General features: G+C 37.7%; 1 long non-coding RNA gene, 1 other non-coding gene and 1 pseudogene across 2 annotated transcripts; 1 reads left to right on the top strand and 2 right to left on the bottom strand.

Moving 5' to 3' along the window:
* Positions 1-4,565: 4,565 nt before the first annotated feature.
* Positions 4,566-4,684, bottom strand: LOC148907772 (5S ribosomal RNA). The gene has a single exon (XR_016120977.1). It is a non-coding gene; the product is annotated as a 5S ribosomal RNA (ribosomal RNA).
* Positions 4,685-4,884: 200 nt separating this feature from the next.
* On the bottom strand, positions 4,885-5,003 carry LOC148907771 (5S ribosomal RNA; annotated as a pseudogene).
* Positions 5,004-7,109: 2,106 nt separating this feature from the next.
* On the top strand, positions 7,110-14,863 carry LOC148907770 (uncharacterized). The gene is made up of 3 exons (XR_016120886.1): positions 7,110-7,621; positions 9,225-9,347; positions 14,080-14,863. It is a non-coding gene; the product is annotated as an uncharacterized LOC148907770 (long non-coding RNA).
* The last annotated feature ends 6,924 nt before the right edge of the window (positions 14,864-21,787 follow it).

Here is a 21,787-nt window from a genome sequence, read left to right as displayed (position 1 = left end):
GTCGTAAAGAACAATATCATTGAAACCTTAAAAAAACAAATCTTGATAACGAGTGATTCTCTTTAGTTTATGCCAAATCACAAGATGTTCAGGCAATAAAAAAGGGACTGTACCAAACGACGTCACGTCCGGCTCCGCGCAAACTGTTGTTTGTCACGCCATCAGCTCACATAATCCGCTTTGACAGGTTGGATCCCTGCTTATTTACAAAGTAATACGAACTTTCAAGCTTATACTCAGTATGTGAAAATACTATGTGATAAGATGGATACCACTAGTGAGGAATAGTAACGTTTATAGAGCATGTTAACAGTCATTTATGATTACTAAGTTTACTACGCACCGATGGAATGCCGCCGAGGCAAGCAAGCTGAGTGTCTTCAACACCGGAAATGTAGGCTTAACTTCAAAAAATAATCGTTTAAAATAATAACAAAGGCCAATCATGCTTAGATAGTCCTTAGATAGGCTAATGTGTGGATTAATAAGCTGTTAAAACTATTTTAGATGACTTTTTTTGCGGCCGTGATCTGTGGTGTAGAGATGTAAACAAACTGCTAATTTGTATATTTACATGGCAAATTTTTCCAACTTCGCATAAAGTTTTCATAAGGCCTGTGGGAAAAACCCAAACTAATTTTTGTAGTTCGTGTTATTCTATCATTTGAACATTGTACAGCTTGAGTTTTGTAAAAATTGGAGAATGGCCACATGCAAAATATCGCTTTTATAAATGTGAGGTAAAATCAGTGTTTTACGAGACTGTGAATTACTATGCTGGAAGAATGCAATTTTTTCTATCTAAAGTTTAGTTTAAAACGTCTAAAATCACCTGGAACAATTGTTCAACATCCCTTTTCTTGAATTCAGTTGCAAATTTGATTGTAACTTGGGTTTTCACTTGGAGCGAGAATGTTTTTGAAGGCGTGATTCGCAGCCGTTTCTTGGGCAATTTTTAGACCGACACGGGGTGAAATTGTTTTTTTCAAAAAAATCCGGATTTTTTACGTAGATCGAAAAACCGACCCCAGTGCGTTCATAAACTCATCAAATAGTGTCTACAGACAAAAAATGAAGGACTTTAAATTTTTTTGATTGTGGCCACAAATTTTCAATTTTGCTCGATATTTCTGGAAAGTCGCTCTAAACAAGCCAAAACCCACACTTTTTTGCAGGACTATATATTATTCAAGTTATTCTTAGAGACAACAGGTTAAATTCCATCAATGTGTGAAGTTTAAGAAAATTCTATAATAGTACAGCATTTAAAAAAATAATTTGTCTGGTTTTTATTCAACTTTTTCAATAAACTGGTGCAGTGAAACCTAAACCTCATGTTTTTTTCCTGTTTTGAAATGATTCCGGCTTTCCTTTGCATAAAACGTTCCTATTTAAGAAAAAATAGTCAGTCGCCAGTTGGTGTGAATTTTTCTAAAATTTTGGGTTAGTTTCAAACGTGGGAATTATTTTAAAATGTATTCTATAGATATTTTATGTTTATTTATTTAACTATATTTATTTATTTATTTATTTATCAATCTATTATTTATATTCATTTCCTCTTCTTAATTTATTGGTGTTTTTTGAACGATCTCTACTCATTTCATAATTTAATAAACAGATCAAAAACAGTTTTCCGTGTTTGATACTCTGATCAAAACACGCGGGATGTTGGGAGAACACGAGAGGAGCGTAACAAACCACGACACGTAGCGGAGTGGTTTCCAGCTTCTCGAGTGTTCTCCCAACATCCCAAGTGTTTTGATCAGAGTATCAAACACAGAAAACTGTTTTTGATTTGTTTTATAAAATAACAAACGCGCTAAAAGATAAAAAAAAGCAAAGTCTAAGTAAATTCTCCCTACGTGCCGTCTTATTCAAACTGACCAATGAGCGCGCGCGATAGATTAAAAATGACGATAGCGTGTTTTGATACTCTCATCAAACATAGTTTTCGACCAATCATAGCGCGTGTAGTATCCCAATTATTTTATAAATATTTATTCGTTTATTTATTTATTTGACTGTTTATTTTTTAAATTGTTTATTTAATTATCTCTCTCTTTCTCTCTCTCTATTTATTTATTTATACATTTATCTATCTATTTATTAATTTGTCTATTCATTCATTCACATTCATTCATTCATTCATTATTTAGATAATTTAGATGTAACACTGTTTCACACTTTAAGTGAGTTCACTATAATTAAAATATACTATTCCAATAGATAAACAAGAATTTAAAAATTCATGGAAATAAAGTGTCCAATTAAAGCATAAAATTTTCGCTCCCAGTCTATTGCAATATTTCAGGAGCGTTGCGTTACTAAAAGAAGCGCTTTGCTATCCTAAACAAAATTATTAGCGGGGATTTTTAATAAAAACTAAAAACTCCCGGGTATCTAGTATTTTGAAAATCGTTCCCGGGACCTTGTTTACTAGTGTGAAATTTTTCTAAGTGCCACAACTTGGACGCCGTGTATATAGTATGGCGGGACTCGGCGAATGCATATTCGTCAAATGTCTAAGGATTCTAAGAAGCGCTTTGCTATCCTAAACAAAGTTAGAAGACTTTGAATCCATGAAAGTTATTATTAGCGGGGATTTTTAATAAAAATTAAAAACTCCCGGGTATCTAGTATTTTGAAAATCGTTCCCGGGTCCCGGGTATCTAGACACTTCCATAAAGTTCAACTTGTGCTTCCATATTTTTCAGAATTTTTTCCCCAATATTCAAGGACTTTTCAAGGTTATACGAACTTTATTATATCTTATTCTCATTATTACTTGTATTTATTTCGTATTTTAGTTTGACTTGAAGTTTAGTTATGATTCAAGCGCAAACAAAAATCAAACGCTGGATGAAAATATAAACGTTTCAAACTGACTTCAAAAGTCTGTTTGACGAGGCCGTAAAATCCAACAAAATCTCACAAAATATTTAAAAAATTACCGGAAAACATTGCAAAATCTCAAATGAAGAAGTAGAGCATAAATAATTTGGCTTATTTAAGTTTTTTCAAGCAATAAATCGTTGAACTTCAAGCTAAATTGTTGAGAATGAGTCCCGCCAAAAAAATGGCGACAAGCAAGCGAACTCTTTACGGTCAATTTAACATTAAAATATCGCTTTAAATTAATAAACTAAACAATAAATGGCTAATATAATAGGTAATTTACCTTTAGGATGTTGTATGAGCCCTTAAAGATCCATATTTGAGGAATAAAAGAAGGATTTTTAGTCACAAAAACGCCCTCACAACAACTTCTCTCGTCGACTGCTCTTGAACTCAGCTAAATACCACGTGCCTGCTTCGTTTACATGTCGAGACAAAACAACACCACGGGGAGGTGAAGGGGAACAGATTCATGGTTTATAGCACAAGAAGATATAGAAATATAGATAAGTTTTTGATGAATTCCCAAACATTTCCTCATAACATGAGACCACAGAAACCAAGCTTGGGCTACCTGTGCTACAAACCAAAGATGAGAATATGTGGACCGCATGGCACTAATGAAATACATGAAGATATAGAAATATAGATAAGTTATAGTGCTTGGGAACATATTCTCATCTTTGCATCATAATTACCGCTAGCTAAAATCTATTTCACCCCGGCGTGCTCTCAGTCTGACCTCTAGCTCAGCTGGTAGAGCATCGGTAGTACAATTCCGAAGGTCGTGGGTTCGATTCCCAGCGAGGTCGGAAATTAATTTTTCCGAATTTAATTTCAAGGGCTTTCGCCCGGAATAACCTCGTTCTCAAGCACTATAATTAAGATTTTTTCCCCCTCCAGTAAGAAATAAGAGACTTCTCTTATTTCTTACTGGTGGGGGGAAAAATCTTAAAACGGGCTAAATTCAAAAAGTAACCACACAGTGCAAAAAAAGTGTTATTTCACCTCAATGATCGGGTAAAATTTCGAGGCTTTATTTCACGTTTCAATGATTTTACTGAAATTTTTGATGAATCCCCATTCATTTCCTTATAACATGACAGAAACCAAGCTTGGGCTACCTGTGTTTAGAGTGACTTTGTAGCATTATTTACATGGTTCTCGGTGGTATGGCCGTAGACAGAAGTAACTGCGAAACTGAAGGGTTTTTTTTTTTTTTTTTTTTTTTTTTTCAATAAATACTTTATTAACACAAAGACTCGACGATTTACAATTTACAATATAAAAGCTTGTCATGTTTTTTTAACCGACCTCCTCCTCTCACATTTTCTATGTGTTTTATGTAAATAGTAGAGGAAAAGCTCGGTTAATCTGGGGGAAAAAGAAAAAGAAAAAAAAAGAAAGGAAAAGAAAAACCAGCAACAGCAATAGCAAAAAATATATATTCAAAATATCAATAAATGCCGCGAAACTGAAGGTGCTTTATGTGGGATCACGTTTTAATCACCAACAAACGTTTCAAGGAAGAAAGAAAATACACCTACAAAACAAACAAAAAACAAAAACAAAAAAAAAAAAAGAGTAGAGTAGTAAAATAAAAAAGTGAAACGAATAAAGTGAACGGAACAAATTGAAAAGAGAAGTGGAATAGAATGCAAAAAGAAAGTCTACAGCACCAGTTATTCCCAGGTGGTCTCCCATCCAAGTACTTTACTGGCCCTACCGAGTTTCACTTCGGTGATCAAACGAGAACCGGTTTTTTCTCGGTGGTAGGACCATAGAAAGAATTAACTGCAAAACATAAGTGCTTTATGGTGAATAACGTTTTAAGCACCAACAAACGTTTCAAGGAAGAAAGAAAATACCGCTACAAAACAAACAAAAAACGACAACGAAAATGAATAGAGTAGTAAAATAAAAAATGAAACGAATAAAGTAAACGGAATAAATTTAAAATGAAAGTAGAATAAAATGCGAAAAGATAGTTTACAGCACCAGTTATTCCCAGGCGGTCACCCATTCAAGTACTATGCTGGCCCTAACGAGTTTCACTTCGGTGATCGGTCGAGAACCGGTTTTTTCTCGGTGGTATTGCCGTAGACAGAAGTAGCTTCACAACATAAGTGCTTTATGCTGGATAACGTTTTTAGCACCAACAAACGTTTCAAGGAAGAAAGAAAATACAGCTACAAAGGAAACAAAGAAGAACAAAAAAATGACCGGGGGGGGGGGGGGGGTGGGTGGGACTCCGGGGAAAAAGTAACGGCTCTGAGTTTGTCGACTTGGCAAATCTTCATTGACTTCCACTACTGATCGGTAGAGAAACCAGAGAAACTTTTTTAAGACAATAAAGCTCTTATATTTTTTCCATTTTCGTGCAAATGTACATTCTTAGACTAGCTTTTATCAGACGTCTTATATTGAGTTCCTTAAAATGGGACGGCTCTATCAGTCTGTGTCGGGTCGTCGTGTTTACTTAGCTTCAAACAACAATAGTCTTCTTCCTCTTCTGTGCACGAATCGAACATTTCAGGTTGTAATAACGATGGGTTCACACTGGCTCCAAAGTTGGCACTTCAACCAAAAAATATATATATATCGCGCAACCTCTTCTGCTGGAAGAAAAATATCTAACTGTACGCAAAAAAAAAAAAAAACCTGCAAGGGTTGAGCCAAAAAAATAAATATCATGCAACAAAAATTTCTGCGACTCCCCCATCAATTTTCTTTGGACCGTTATTCCTAAGTATATTACTTATGTTGTGCCTGTCAATTTTTGCAACACGAGAGCCACCTGATGTCAGGTTGCTGGGCGTTTGCTGTTTACATAAAGGGATTATATATTTTATATATAGCGCAATGATTTCCGTCTTCTTCAAGCCTATACCTCGTTCTCCATTGTAAAAGAAAATCTTCACGAAAATCCTCGTCCACATAAATGAAGATAACATCCTGGCCTCGGTTCCATTCCATTCCATTCCATTCCTCCAAGAACACTAAATCCGAAATACCCGTAACTCAAATCCTAGGACCCTATCACACCCATAACTAAAGAACCTTTGACAAAGACCATAACAGGGCCTAAGAGGAGAATCGAAGCAGATCGATGTTTTCCGTTTTAGTAGGAAAACCACAAGGAAAAATAAGACTTCCTTGCTGAACAGCTGATGTTTTGCCCGCGTGTCTTTTCAGGTTTGTAAGGTGTATCACCCGCACATGTGTGTATCGCTTATAAAATATAAATTTTAAGTCGTTTAATAATAGCTCATAAGCATTAGTTCATTAGATCCATAAGCTCAGTGCCGTAAGCGTGACGTGCCGTGACCGTGATGCTTTCTAGAATTTTAATTGGCTGATTTTCTTCACGCGCAATGTGATTGGTCTGGCGTATCCCTTGCCGTGTCACGACCGTGTTCGTGCCGTAAACTTTTCACGGTCATACGAAAACTGCCCTAAGCTGAGGCCCCGTCCACATTATGCCGGATAAATTTGAATCCGAATTTTTATTTATTCGGTTAGGCCTACCGTCCACACTAGTCCGGGCGAATCCGGAACAATTCTTCACCGAAAACGAATTTTTTTCGAATACGTTCCCTGATTGGAACAATTTGAAAACGCCGGCTAGCCGTATTAGTGTGGACGGAGAACATTTTGTATCCGACATTTTTTAAATACGATGACGTCATGATTGTCATGGGAACATGGCGGGAAGGCTAAAAATTCACCGCGGGCTCAATTTCAGCTTCGGTGCACATGCTCAGATGTGCAATGAAGCGTTTTTGCCGCCCTTGATCGTACTAGTATGGACGCGAAACATTTTATGTGTGGACGGAAAACTTTTTTTTCGGTTTCGGTGTGAAAGTTGCGGATTCAAATTTATCCGGCATAGTGTGGACGGGGCCTGATACTACAGACGGTACTACCACAGGAAGCCTATACAAGATTTGAGAACTGGGAAACGAAGATCTTTAAAACATCGCTAAAATGGCTCGAAATCACTACTTAAAAAACAAGGACGACGTAAACAACACTTCATGTGAGTAAATATTAGCTTTTATTATTGCAATTTTTTTCGTTAAATTGCATTCTGTTCTAAAAGCTTGTATGGGTTTGCTGTGGTACTAGCGGCGAATCAACACACGCAGAACGGGAAACGCGCGGGATTTGAACGGGTAACATGGCGGATGTCTAACACTTGCTAACACGTCTGCTAACATGGTCATTTCTTTCTCACCGTAGCTAAGCTTGAACCCATTCTTTCGCATTGCTAATCAAAATCAGAAAACTGGATTATTCAAAAATGCTAAGTTCGTGCATTTCTTATGCAGAGGTTTGGATTTAACTTTAGATATATTCGACAACATTGGCAAAGATATGTGGTTTTTATAGTCGAGTACCCCTCACAAGATAATGGACTATCCAAAGCCGTTAAAGCTAATACAGGATAGAAATATAGACGCGTTTGTGGAGTTGATCAATACCAGCGATGATCCTAGACGTATTATTAACGTAAAACACGAAAGATCTGAAGATAATGCGGCTATTGTTAGCGACAAATGGCCGACTCCAAGTATTAGAGATATTACATAGGAATGGAATGGACTTTGGTGAAGGTAAAATGGCGATACATGAAGCTGCCTATGGAGTACACCTGGACTGTGTAAAGTTGTTGATCAATATAGGTGTTGATTTTGACTGCTAGAGGAGACCCGACTGTTTTGTAAGTAGATTTATATTTAGTGTGGATATTTAACCTAATGCACCTATCAATGTTAAACCCCAAGAGTGCGGGTGATAAGTGGCATATAATTTACGATATCATGCTCAACCTCATCCAATAATTGCTTATTATTCAGTAATATTCAATGCCCCGGCAGTAGGGCTCTGACATAGCCACCACCTCTAAAAAGCTGCAAACTACAATAAACATAAGTTCTTGATAATGTCTAACTTGTCTGTGTCAGATAGGCCAGAAAAAATATTGCTTGCTTTCATTGCTTGCTCTTAATTTGATTGGCTTAAGTCTGAATGCTTTGGTTATATTCTATGTTATTAGATAGCTTAGATAGTACACATGCTCTGATCGGTCCACAACTGTGCTCTATTATTGAATTTATTATTCTATTGGTGAAATAGAAAACAGTTGTTAATACCATCTGCATGTGCTCAGTAAACTTTGCAAAGAATAATCATAAGAAAATTGCACAAAATCTATTTTTAAAAACTATGGGTATTATATTAGTGGAATATACTGCTAACCAGTCATAAAAAATTCCTCCATAAAAAATCAACATGTGACTTGAGTGTTGTGTACATAGAATATTAAATATAGTGGTAGTAGAGTGGAAACGGAAAGTGGAAGTGGAAACACTAATTACTAAATAGTACACAAATGTTAATTAAACAATAGGAAACAATGGAATTTGCATGAAATTGTGCTATTTAGCATTACTAAAGTTTCATGGTTATATTGTTTGCACTCTGTGTGAATGAAGTGTTCCCAATTAGTGTGAAAGCCCTAGAACGACAAAACACTTAAAACACCTTTTTTCCTTGTTTCCTTCAGTAATAAAGTGCTTAGAAAGTGCTGAAAGCACTTGCCTACCATCGTCTTTCTTTTTACACTTCATTGTTGCTTATGTCTTTTATTACTGGATGGACCGTGGAAAAAACTGTTTTATTTGTTAATTATTATGATTGCTCTATTTTATAATGAAGTCATGCTTTGTTTACGATAGAAATTTAAGCTAAATTTAAGCTTAAGGTGGCTGCCTACTTTTGAACGTTCGATTTGAGCCCACGATGTGCACAAGCTCAAAAACCACTGAAAAATCTAACACATGAAAAAAATAATTTTTGTAGGGAATTTTGATTGACTTTATGACATTTTTTAAGAGCACCAAAACTACAAAATATGACAAATCACTATATCTCTTTGTCCTTTTGTTGAAAATATCCACGTATTATTGTAAAATGATTGACTAGCCTTCATTCTTGCAATCATATAGTCTGCAAATAACTATTATCTTATGAATCTTATTTTTTTCTAATCACTTCCGGTCGCGCCAATTTTGCTTCAAAAGCTCACACATAGACTTACATTAAATACTGATTATCTTGAAAACAAGCTTGGGACACCCAATTTTTCTTTCCAGATTTGGAATCAGCATTAAATTTCAATTCAGAAAATTCCATAATTATATATTTGACAATGGTCTGACAACAAAACCCCCACACTCCCCCCCCCCCCAAAAAAAATTGCTAAAATAATAATAAATCAGATTTTATGATATTGACTGAGGTGTTCAATTTGTTCATTTAAGGACTCCACTGATGCTTGCTTGTACAAAACCTAATATTGCTGTCATTGATGTGCTTGTCTTAGCTGGAGCCAGTTTGGTACAATGCAACAAGGATGGTTGGGACAGTTTCCATATTGCAGCAAGGTAATGTACATGCATCAAGAGATCCTTTGTACTGCTCTAACCACATGCTGAAGTGGTCAAAATGTAGGATCATGGGTTGTAAAATTTGCTATATTTTAAGAGAGAATTATTTTAGTATTCAAGCAGTGAGCACCAAAAACTATTTTCCTGAAGAAAGGCTGTTGTACAAGACTAAAATCTTGGTATTCAGAAAGTTTAACTTGTTTGGAAGTGGAGATGACTGATGTAAGTGGAATCAAAGTGTTAACCCAAAGCAAAAAATGTTATTCGAAAATGAGGTTTAGGTCTTCATTTGCTTATTTCCCATATATTTTCTATAAAAAAGCCTGACAAAGCAACATTCTAACACAAATGCAACAAAACATCTTTGTACAATTGAAAATACTGCTTCAAACAGGCATTTCATCATAGTACATCAGTTTCTAACTGTTTAAAAAAAAAAAGCGTTGAGCTAATTGCAAATCAAATACACCAATATATAACATATATTTTTACACCCCATGGTCCTTCGATTTGACCCCTTGAGCATGTGGTTAGAGCAGTAGAGTAGAACTCTTGATGCATGTATCACTGTCAGTAAAGTACCTTATAATGTGTAGTACAGAAATTATGGATACTGCCCATGGAGGCATTTGCTACGTAGGAATTTCTTCCATACAAACTCTGTAATTGTGTTCTTTCTCTAACCCCCTACCGCTAGGAAATTCCAATTTCTTCTGTACAAACTCTGTAATTTTGTCCTTTCTCTGACCCCCCAACCCACTAGGAAATTCCAATTTCTTCTGTACAAACTCTGTAATTTTGTCCTTTCTCTGACCCCCCAACCCACTAGGAAATTCCAATTTCTTCCATACAAACTCTGTAATTTTGTTCTCTCTCTGACCCCCCCTACCCCTTGGAAATTCCAAATTCCTCTGTGGGGGTATGGAAAATTTCTGGAACTACACGATACACTTTTCGCAATATACGTCTGGATCACATGTATCAAACCAAAGCACCCATAATTTTGAATGCATATTTATTGGTATATGTGTATTGTGGCAACATCTCACAAAATGCAATGATGTAGATTTTATTGGATGACTAAACAATAAAAGAAGGTTAAAGCATCAATTACACAATAAATCATGTGTGCTTGTTGACTGAGGGGGAGGGCCGGATAGAAAAATATTTGACTTATGGTCATGCTGTACAGTATGTGCCAAGCTCAGCGACTGATAAACATATTAAGGTGGGCCTGACTGTTTTTTCTGGCCAGCTCACATCAACTAGTCTGGCCCACATCATGTGGCCTTTTCCTAAGGCTTTATGTAGAGTGCACAAACAGGGCCATACAGGTCATATATAATGATAATTTGAGTTTTTGGCACCATCTTCGAGTGTTTGATTGTTATCTTCCAATGTGTAATTCAAATAATTATATCCCCTCCCCCCTCCCCACAATTAATTATATCCCCTCCCCTACTAAGTTTGTATACAGTCCTTTGACTAAACGTTGTCATTGATCGGATCATCCCTACGCGCCTAGACCGAAAAGGGTAACAAGTAAATTAACAGAAATGATTAATTGTTCTCTATCAGTCGATGACAATGAATTGAAAAAGTATCGGGTGTTAACTTGACATAATCATGACTAAAATGTGAAGTGCAAACAATATGCATACCTTCTTACGTGTGACATTGTTTCGCTTAAAATAGCGAAAAATTCCAGATAGAGAATATTCGTTGCCAGTTCATTCATAAATATTATTGGCAATTTCCAAAAGTGTTTTCTCAGGATGTTCTAAGACTGCCTCCATGATTGCATACTCAACTTGCGGGTGCATTGATGAATTATTATAGGGGCGACTAATTTCCGCTGGTGCCACATTTCCGTGGGCATTGAATTTAGAAATGTAACGTTGTATAGCACGACGAGATATCGCCAAGTACATTGCCACTTCTTCAGTTTTCTTACCCAGAACTTGCGTCATCCAAACTGCTCCCAAATTTAAATCTTCGCCATATGATCAAGGCATGTTTTAGCAAATTAAATGGGAAAGGAAACAGCGAGCTCAAGACGTGCTTGATAACATATGCGGCAGCTAGTAAGTGTGAATTAATTATCCCCATGATCCTTTTCGGTCTAGGCGCGTAGGGATGAAGCCGATCAAACGACAACATTTAGTCAAAGGACTGTACAGGACTGTATTTCCAGGGGTATATGTAATATTAAATAAAAGTTTTCGCCAGATAATTTAAAAAAAAAACAACAAAAAACAAATGGTAAGGGATAGAAGGAGGGGGAAACTGAATTAATGAATTCTCATGTAAAAACTACACTCTGGGGGGTACTTTAAAAAATTTCTTCATGGGGGGTTGTACATATGTAGATAGTTTCTTGAACTACACGCTGTATGTTACTTATTGTATGTTACTTACAAGTGATTTTGCCCAAAAAATAGAAATTACAATTTATGCAAATGATCATAAATTTTATGTAAGTAGTTCTTACAGGGGCAGGTTGTATGAAGATTAATAAAAATACGGAGTTGGTATGAAAGAAAATTGGAATCATCCATACCCACCCCACATAGGAATTTGGAATTTCCGAAGAGTAGGGGGGTCAAAGAAAGAAAAAAATTTACAGAGTTTGTATGGAAGAAAATTGGAATTTCTGGGGGGTAGGGGGGTTTCTTAAAAAATTCCTCCATAAGGGGGTATGGATAATTTTTTTGGAACTACACCTACTTGCAAGAACGTTGACATATGAAAATAGAACATTAGTGATTTAGTGGGATAGGAATTATATTAAAAAACAAAAGAAGATCACTGAAGCTGAACTTTTTCTTTTGTCTTTTAATGTATTCCTTTCTCACTTAATTACTAATGTTCTATTTTCATATGTCAACGTTGTTGCAAGTAGGTGTACCACACAATGGTATCTATTTATGTGAATTTGTTTCTTCAAGAATTTTTTTTTTTTTTTTTTCAATTTTACAGTATGCATTTCCTCAAAATTTTTTTCTCTTCTCAATTTTTTAAAAAATATCTACATTTTTTCATTTCTTTTAGAGAAAGGCATGTTGATATTTTAGAATGCTTACTAAAAAAGCTGAAGGAATTTGTATCCTCGCCAAAAGATTTAGCAAAAATGGACATACTCCTCTACACACAGCAATGACTGACTGACACTATGCATTCATATAGGGAGGGGGGCTGGCTCATTATGTAAGGATTCATAAGTGGGAAACAATGTGATCCAGATTCGAGCCCTGTTGAACTAGGTTTCATATGTGAGAAGAGTTGTTTGTTGGTTCTCCTGTACTTTGAGGGTTTTTTATTCAATTTATTGGCTGCCTTGTCAATTGGGTTGAAAAGCCTGTAAGGTGTTCGGCTGTTCAATCAGGAGTGGCAAATGCCTTAAATTTTTTTAATTAAGTATGGGGGATGTCGGAATGGCAATTATGCACTCAGGGCCCTAATATTGATAACAAATGTAGAACTGTGCTGACAATCTAGGTTACCCTGGGTAAATAAAATCGTATTATTTCTCAATTGACACGGTTTTATTTGTTATTCACAAGGCTTTGATTTTTCGTTATGACTCTCATTATCAATGCGAGGTCAATATATAGTTAGTTATTAACCCGGTTAATAACTATATATAGACTTCACATTTATAATGAGCAGCATTTGATAGAAAACCTTCTCAATTAATAAATAAAATACTTAATTACCTCGAACATTGGGCCTGCGGCCCTCGGGATGTATATAGCTTATTGCCTCCGTTCTCGGTAATTAACTCTTACCTTCATGTATTATTATCCTTTAGTCCCGCCTCACCTTCTACCTCAAACCAGGAATACTTAAAAAATACAAGAATTCACATCAAGTGACATCCCCCCCTACTCAAATCCCGAAGAAGATTTAAACCTCTGTTGATACTAATACCAGTTCTTACTATTGAGTTCTCGGTTGCTCAGGGCTTTCCTCAATTTTATGCATATTTATGTTTCCAGTGAAGGTTCAAGAAATTTCAAAGTATTTGTATAGTTGAAGTTCTGCATTCTTTACTTTACTGTTGGTATCTGTGGATATTTAGAGATTGATATGAGGCAAAGCTTGAGCAAGGGCACTAGGACATCAAACGTTGTTGGATTTCTATAGTATTTTTCCTTTCGATTATTTGAATTAAATTAAAATTATACTTGTTTACTTAATCTTGTGTCCATGTTTCTTCACTGTTATGATGCCGCCGTTTTCTTCCAAAGGTCAAACGGTTTGAATAGCTGATGAGAGTTACTTCTTTAAGCTGTTCCATACTTGAATCTGTTTGTACCAACAACACGACGGCGCGATGCTCATTACTTCAATAATATTCAACTGTCCTAGAGTTAATTTTGTTAATCAAATTCACTTTAAGTTCCAACACGGAGACAAGATAAGTAAACAAGTATAACATTAATTTAATTCAAATAATCGAAAGGAAAAAAAAACTATTGAAATCCAACCACGTTCGGTGTCCTAGTGCCCTTGGCCTTAGGTGATGATCTGTGATCAATTAACAGAGCGGGAATTTGAAACTCGAAAAAATCTATTTGTTCCAACCTTATCATCACTTTAAGAAGAGGACAATAGACAATGAGAACTCAATGACCTCCCCTTCAATCTAATACTGATAGAAACATATGAAGAAAACAGTATACTCTATTTAATCAATTTTTTAAATTATATTTTGGTACACATACAGCTATTCATGGTAAGACTGAACCAGTGAAGTTTATAGTAGACAACTGATATTACAAGCCTGATGTCTCTGACAGCTGTGGAGCGACTACATTAATGGATGCTCTACGCAGTGGTCGGATTCCTATTGCTGAATACCTCATAACACACCATCAGGTTTGTACCCACAAACATTGTATATATGGATGTTACCCCTCATGAGTCATGGTTAATTTGCTAGTACAAATCTATGTCTTGGGCTCAAATTCATTATCAAAGTGTTTAGTGTGGCCTAGCTAGGAATCTTACAGTGTCAGGAGCGGATTTGAACCCCCATACCTCAGAAAACTTTTTTGTGTTCCAAAACGGACAATTCTAAATGGAAAAGAAGACATAATAATGTGTTATAACCAAAATTTTAAAGTTGGCTCTCTGTCTACTACGCAGAAACAAACAATTATAACATTACTTGAAAAACCAGGGAAAGATAATAGATTTATGGATGCATGGCGTCCAATCTTATAAATGTGGATACGAAAATGTGCAGTAAAGTTTTAAGTAATCGTTTGATAAAGATCTTACCCGCTTTAATAAATCCGGAACAAGCCGCTTTCTTCACAGGAAGAAATATTGATGAACCGATACGTGTAATTAGCGATTTAATGGAATATTCGAAAATTAATAATATATCACCTATATTATTCGCCGCCGATATTGAGAAAGCGTTCGACTCTATCAAACACAACTTTATATTTGCAGTCCTTGAAAAGTTTGGTTTTGCGGATAATTTTATTAAATGGGTAAAAATTCTATTGAGTAATAACCTCAGCTGTGTCTTAAATAATGGAAAAGCGACGGATTTCTTTGACATCGGAAGGGGAACCAAACAAGGGGATCCTATATCCCCATATATCTTCATCTTGACAATGGAAATCACGGCAATCATGATTAGACAAAGTGAAAGCATTAGAGGAGTAAATATTGATGGTAAAGAAAAAAAACTAGTTCTCTTTGCAGATGATACGACTTTTTTTATGCAAAATGAGTCGTCACTTGCAAAAGTTCTTCAAGAGTTGGATCGTTTTTATAAGTTTTCGTCATTAAGACTGAATAGGAAGAAATCAGAAGCAGGATGGTTGGGAAGGGAAAACCGTGACCAACCAAAGCAATTTAAAGATATTAATTGGATAGATTTTCATAAAAAAGGAATCAAAATTCTGGGTATTTACTTCTCTTATAATGATAATTTTTTGTATGATGAAACGTATAATTACTAATTTTCAAACAACACTTTCTATATGGAAATCAAGGAATCTTACTGTTTTGGGAAAGATTCTGATTCTTCGTACTCTTGCAATACCTAAACTTTTATTTGTATGTAAATTCATTCCAGTCCCTGAGGATTTTATTCATTTAGTTGAAAGGTTGACAAAAGATTTTGTATGGAACGGGAAAAAACCGAAAATTAAGCATAACACGTTAATTGGTGACTATTCGGATGGGGGTTTAAAATGTCCCGATTTTGATTCAATTTTGAAAGCAAATTATTTTAAGTGGGCTACACGCTTAGTTCTATCTGCAAAAAAACAAAACACAACTCCGATTAATTCCATCTACTTTTATTGACTTCACTTTACTAACTTCAATCAGGAACGAATTCCTACAAATATTCCCACTTTTTATAAATTGATTCTAAAAGGATGGGCAGAAATAACTGACCAAAAAGTTAACAGTCCTACTAAAGTAGGTCAGCAGTATCTCTGGAATAACAAATACATTAAAATTGCAAATAAATCAGTCTTTTACAAGGCTTTTTCCAATTGTAATATAAATATAATTGACGATCTATACGATAGAAGTTACAATCTAACATGGGAATATGCAAAAAACAAAGGCCTAAAAGAGAAGGACTACATAAGGTGGGCAGGAATAATCTCGGCAATTCCTTCATTATGGAAAAAGATGAGGAATGAAAACATAAACAAGATAAAAAGCAAAACTAGTTCAAAATTATATTTAGAATTAAGGAATGATAGGATAGAACTTGAAAGCGTTGCGACACATAAGTTTTATCAATACCTTATCGAAGTGAAATTTTGCCCTCCTACATCGCAAGAGAAAATAACCAAGAAAATGAATCAAGAATTGAACCCCCTTGACTGGAACAAAATTTATAACAGAATTTATACCCCAGCAATCGATACATACTCGAGATAGTTTCAATACAAGATTTTGAATAATATATTATATCTCAACTGGGATCTTCACCGTTTTAAAATTTTGGAGTACTCGTCCTGTTCTTTTTGCTCATTATATCCTGAAACTATTGATCATCTCTTTGTAGAATGCATTGAATCAATGAACTTTTATTTTGAATTGAGTAATTGGCTCTTTGATTTTGATATTCACTTACCAGAATGTAATAAATCCAATATTATTTTAGGTGTAGATGATACCATAATCAACTATATCATATTAACATACAAAATGTGTCTATATAAAGCAAGAGAGAGCCAGAAAACTCCTAATTTAAAGTTTATACAAAATGTTTTGAGACAAAATGAAAGAATTGAGTATAAGGTAGCCAAGGAGAATAACGTTATTTTCAAACACAAAAAGAAATGGGGGAAAATATGTCTCGCACTAGATATAATCAAATAACTGCCAAATGTTATGTTTGTTCGTGTATTTATATTTATATATATATTTTTTTGTGCTTGTTGTTGTGTGTGCTGTAATCTAATATCAATATATTTATACTAGTAATTATGTTAAAATGATGGAAATTTTTCATCATAAGATGCAAAAAGATGTAAATCATAAAATATAAATCATGTTGTAGAAAAATCTCGTGTAGCACACTTAGTGTGCTACTCTTTAAGTTGTAAATGAATATATATTTAAAAAAAAAGAAAAGCTTGTAAATTTCAATTAAAATGTTTGTAAATAAATAAATAAATAAAAAAGATATAATATGTAATACCTTATGGATCATAGACCAGCGGCTGTGTTGGAGCAACCTTATCTACACCGCCGTAAGCCGTGTGGAGTACGCCAAACAGCTGAAAAGAGCCTGGGGTCTGCAACTGCGTTACGACCGCACCCCAGAAGACATAGCAAAGGAGAACATTGCCAAGAAACTCCTTCGCTACAAAAGACACGACGAGGAGAAGGGTCATGTCTTTGACTTATGCGTGGACGACGTCTATAAGAAAGGGGCAAGGTGTGCCAAATGTAACATACCTCTACTATGGAGGTTTGACTCAAATGACGATCAGCAGTTTTCCGTGGATCGCATAAATAATAAACGCGGGCATTGCAGAGGCAACGTGAGGCTGACATGCCTAGAGTGTAATCGGGCGCGTGGAGCAGCACTACTCTGAGCCTTTGGGGACTATGAGCAGCTCTTCCTTAACAAATCCGCGACTTGGGCCATTTAGGTAATACAAGACGGGTTGCCCTTCCTTGGTGACGGACTTCGAAATCTCATACGTTTCCAAAGACCAGTTACGATCCGTGGCTCTCTTACTGCCGCCTTCGAGTTCCCCCGGCTGATAGAGGTATCTGACCACTATGTCGCGGGGGACCTTTTTTTCTTTCAGTCCGACCGCCCTCGAACTTCTGACGTAGGACTTGTGTTCCACGTGTTTCTTTTTTATGACATCCTTGGGTTTTATTCCCGTAGCCCTGGCCGCCTCGTTGTTTAAAGCCGCGACGACCTGGGGGAGCCTCTGAGTCCATTCCCTGTTGCGTTTGGAGGGATCTTCCAGCTCTTTCCAATACTGGTACCCAAAGAGGCGCTCAGCCAGGGTCTTATTGAATCTTTCGACGATGCTCTGACCCCTGTGGTACTCTGCTTCGGCTCTCCTAATCTTAGTGTCGTGGTCTTTCAGGGTCTTAGTAACCACGCGCATGAACTCTGTCCCCGCATCCACTTGCAGCAGCTTGGGCCATTTCAAAACGCGCTTATAAATCCTACCTAGGGCTTCTGCGACTTCCCCAGAATCCTCGCTGGTTATGGGTTCGGCGTCCTTGTATCTGCTTGCGATATCAACTACGGTCAAAGCGTACCTATAGGTCTTTCTTTTCACCTTGTCGTGCGGCAAGAAAAGCAAATCCGCCTGATGAATTTCATTGGGGGCATTTACGGTAAAGCTGGGCCTGGGAATGTACTTGGGCACGGGAAGATAAACCTGCCAGAGGGTTTGTCTTTTTAACCAGTTCTTAGCCGTTTCTTCTGATACCCTGGCCGCGGCTGCTAGTTTCTTGATAGCTGACGCTCCTCTCCAATAGCCTTCGGGCCCATAGTAAATCCTTTTAAGTTTGTCCTCAGTTCGACCCATTATATGAATTCCAGGACGAGATTGATCTGGCGTCCGTTGAAATCCACCGTCTCTCCGTCCACTTTGATGGTGACGTTTATGCTTTCTACCAAATGAGACAAATCATAGCTCAAAGAAATGGGAGTGTATTCTACCAGGTCAAATGGATTACCTTTAGGCAGGAACTTGGACATAAGAGAAGACTTTTTTCCATTGTCGTAACTATGGACCAAATCGCAATAGACTTCGTAAGAGGATGCGACTTTCCATTTCACGGGTATGGCCGTGTCGGTAATCTTCTTGCCCGAGGCACATAATAAAGATCCCAGTGGGTCAAACTTTCCAAAAGTTACTGAATAGTTTGGCATATTATGTTTGAGGGCCATTTCGTGCGGCAATCCCGTGGTGAGAGTATAACCGCGTTTGGCGAGCTCCTTAGCAAGGGTGATTGGTGTGTAATGTCCATCGGGCAGCATTTCGCCTTCATACTTGCCAGGCGCCTTAAGTACGGTGACCAGGCCATTGACTAAATTATACCAAGAATTGTACAAAGAGCAACTTATGAGTCCGACCTTACAGGCTTTGATGGGGGGATTCAGATAAGTGGTAAAGTTATTCTCATCGCTTTCCAAAAAGACGATCATTATATTAGATACGCCAAAGCCACGCCTCCTGCCAGCCCTGCGACTCCTACGAAGACCAACTCATTGTCTTTTTGTTTCTTAGAAGGCTGGTAGTAATTCTTGAACTGAGGCTTTCTCATTCTAAAGTCTGGGTGCGCCTGTGCATAGAGTTTAAAGGCGTAGTCTGTGTTTTCAAAGTTCTTGTCTGCCTGCATCTTGTCTTGGTAATTCTTGTCCAACCAATCCCTGTAAGCTTGTCTTTTTTCATTCCAAGCTGCCACGTCCCTTTGATACTTTTCCAGCGCTAAGTCGTGTCTCTTCCTTTCGGCGGCTCCGCTGTGATCGCCTCTGACTAAGCTATCCAAATACTGACCGCCATAATTAGCTCCAGTGAATGCTAAAGCTGCAATAACTCCACCTGCAAGCAAGGTAGCCATTTATACATTAGGAATGTACTTTTCCTTGCGCAGGTAATCCTTTACCATGATAGCCCCGCCTACGGCAGCAGTCATCTTAGCAAAATTAGCAAAGCTCTTGCTTGGGTCTTCAGTAAAGTCTTCTTTGAGCACTTTCTTACCTACCCAACCAATACCCGCAACAATGGAAGTAATAATAGCTGCTTCTTCAACAGTTTTCAATAACGCGATTGACATTATATTACAGAGCGAGAATGTTATTCCATCACGGGGATCCTGCTTCGCTTTGGGGGCTCCTGCGTCACATGCACGGGTTCTACTTTTGGTTTCGTAGCCCGCCATTGTAAGTAGAGGCTGCCTGCTGCTATAGCAACTCCCAACGCGCCAATGACGTACCCAGGATTAATGAAGGATTCCTCTTCTTTTTCCTCTTTTTCTTCTTTTTTGGCTGTGTTCTTCCTATTCATCTCCGCGAGCTTCTTCCCCGCCGCGACTCTACCTGGAGATTTAGCCTTGGTGATCTTTTGCTTCTCCCGAGGTTGCTCTACCTTCGACTCTGGTTCACTCATTTATATCTAAGGACTTGAAGGACTTGGCAAGTACTTGGGAATGACTTAAGGACGACTTGGAAATAACCTGGGCGCGACCTGACCAAGTACTTAGGAATGACTTGACTAGGTACTTCTGGTGACCTGAGTAACTCCCATGGATGACTTAACTAGGTACTTGACTAGGTTCCTCGGCAAGTGCTGCCTCGAATATCCTTTCAACTTCTCTGTCCTTCTTGAAGTCCTTCCAAGATGTCGTAAGTTCCTTCAAGTCGACGTGCTGAGCTACGACTCCTACGAAGACCAACTCATTGTCTTTTTGTTTCTTAGAAGGCTGGTAGTAATTCTTGAACTGAGGCTTTCTCATTCTAAAGTCTGGGTGCGCCTGTGCATAGAGTTTAAAGGCGTAGTCTGTGTTTTCAAAGTTCTTGTCTGCCTGCATCTTGTCTTGGTAATTCTTGTCCAACCAATCCCTGTAAGCTTGTCTTTTTTCATTCCAAGCTGCCACGTCCCTTTGATACTTTTCCAGCGCTAAGTGAAGTGCCGCAGAGGCGACTGCCATTAACTTACCGCACTTCAAAGACAACCACCCACAGGTTATCTTAAGTTCTTGGGCGATAACATAGTCATCTCTTATGTCCTTCTGTAGTTGCTCCACGTCGTCTATGGGCAGTGCAAGTCCGAGAAGCTTGGTGGCAAGTCGGATAGCGGAGTCTGCTACGGCGTCCGTGGTCTTACTCGCAAGGGCAGCCTCGTACCTCTTATGGAACTTCTTAACTTCCTCTTCCGACAGCTTATTAACTTGCTCATGAGTACGTTCCTTGCCTATCATTTCTTTGCACTTCCCAGAAGACACAAGGATGTTAAGTTGTTCCTTAAGGTTACTTTCATCTAGCTGTGCGGGGACTTCATCTATCAACTGCTCAATCTCCATATATGTTAACGTCATACGGAAACCTCAAAGAGAAGATCATCTTGGAATGTTGATGCGTCTTCAAATGCCGCATGTATTCGTGTAACTGTTCCTTGGATATCTCGCCACCGTAGTCGCTTAAGATGGTTTCCAGATCAGACTTACTTGGAGTATAGAATACGACAAGTGAACCTATGTTTTCCCTAAAGGGCTTAGAGACGCTGGTAAGCTGCTGCGAGAGCAACCAAACGCTAATGTTGTCATGTCTACCGCTAAAGGCGAGTTTAACGAGCTCCGACGTGCGTCTTTTTACGTCGTCCCCGCAGGCAATGTCGTCCAATATGAGGAGTGTCTGAGTATTCTTGGGGAATCGTTTGTGCCAAAACTTAAGATGTCCAGATAACTCGTTAGGGTCTAAGATATCTACGAAGAAGTCGTCATCTTTCACTCCTATGCCCGTCCAGGTGCGGTTATTCACGTAGGTGGGACAAAGCAGCACGATATAGTCGAAACGGTATCTAAAGGGTCCTAGAAGCTGCTCTACCACGAACTGGGTCTTTCCGCAGCCGGTGGGTCCTACGATGAGAGCGTTACAAGGCATGTGATCTGGGTCCATTTATATCCCTTCTTTCGAAGGGAACTTGTTTCCTGATATATATGGAGCACGCAAATGCAGCCAATGCAGTCATAGCTGTAGTTACGGAAAAGAGGGACTTGGAGCGCACAGTGGAAATTCAAAGGGAAGAAATCGACCGGCTGCATGAACGCGTAAAGGAGCTATATGAGGAAATGTGTGGTTTGAAGCGCGCAGAACGGTTTGGCGCTTTGATAACTATGGCGACCTGGGCTAAGGACACCGTAAAGGATTTCATGGCGTATCCCATATGAAGTTTATTAAATTCTTATTATAT

The sequence above is a fragment of the Actinia tenebrosa genome, unplaced genomic scaffold, assembly GCF_029948245.1.
Source record: "Actinia tenebrosa isolate PJP-AT-01 unplaced genomic scaffold, QUT_ActTen_1.0 PGA_scaffold3__52_contigs__length_22856419, whole genome shotgun sequence".
NCBI lineage: Eukaryota > Metazoa > Cnidaria > Anthozoa > Actiniaria > Actiniidae > Actinia > Actinia tenebrosa.
Note: the sequence above shows the minus strand (reverse complement) of the source record. Positions and strands in the feature narration are given on the sequence as shown.